This window comes from Sapajus apella, unplaced genomic scaffold (genome assembly GCF_009761245.1).
Source record: "Sapajus apella isolate SASKATOON/1434 unplaced genomic scaffold, GSC_monkey_1.0 scaffold42, whole genome shotgun sequence".
NCBI classification, from domain to species: domain Eukaryota; kingdom Metazoa; phylum Chordata; class Mammalia; order Primates; family Cebidae; genus Sapajus; species Sapajus apella.
This window is the reverse complement of record NW_022436982.1, coordinates 533,005-533,881: the sequence shown is the minus strand read 5'-3', so window position 1 is coordinate 533,881 and position 877 is coordinate 533,005. Positions and strand designations below refer to the sequence as shown.

Sequence of the window (877 nt, the reverse complement as noted above, 5' to 3'; positions counted from 1 at the left end):
TTTAAGATGGGGTTTCACCATGATGGCTAGGCTGGTCTTGAACTCCTGACCTTAGGTGATCCACCCACCTCAGCCTCCCAAAGTGCTAGGATTACAGGCGTGAGCCACCGCGCTGGGCATTTTTTTTTTTTTTTAAAGACAAGGCTTCATTTTGTTGTCACCCATGCTGGAGTACAGTGGCGTGATCTTGGCTCATTGCAGCCTTTACTTCCTCAAGTAAAGGAAGTTCAAGTGATCCTCCTGTCTCAGACCCCCCAAGTAGCTGGGACTACAGGTATGCCACTACGCCTGGCTAATTTTTGTATTTTTTGTAGAGACACAGTTTCATCATGTTGCCCAGGCTGGTCTCAAACTTGTGCCTGCCTTGGCTTCCCAGAGTGCTAGGATTACAGGTGCCAGCCATGGCATCCAGCCTTGTTTTAGTTCTTTATTTTGGAAAGTTCCAAACGCATAAAAGTAGATTTGGCTGGGAGTGGTGGCTCAAGCCTGTAATCCTAGAACTTTGGGATGCTGAGGTGGCTGGATCACCTGAAGTCAGGAGTTCAAGACCAGCCTGGCCAACATGGTGAAACCTCATCTGTACTAAAAATATAAAAATTAAGGCCGGGCACGGTGGCTCATGCCTGTAATCCCAGCACTTTGGGAGGCCGAGGCGGGTGGATCACGAGGTCAAGAGATCGAGACCATCCTGGTCAACATAGTGAAACCCCATCTCTACTAAAAATACAAAAAATCAGCTGTGCATAGTGGCGCGTGCCTGTAATCCCAGCTACTTGGGAGGCTGAGGCAGGAGAATTGCCTGAACCCAGGAGGCGGAGGTTGCGGTGAGCCGAGATCGCGCCATTGCACTCCAGCCTGGGCAACAAGAGCGAACCTC

The 877-nt window shown here is 50.1% G+C and overlaps 1 protein-coding gene across 3 annotated transcripts in view; it reads left to right on the top strand.

Moving 5' to 3' along the window:
- Positions 1 to 877, top strand: part of UBAP1 (ubiquitin associated protein 1) — a 72,936-nt gene that overhangs the window by 20,223 nt on the left and 51,836 nt on the right. The window lies entirely within an intron of this gene.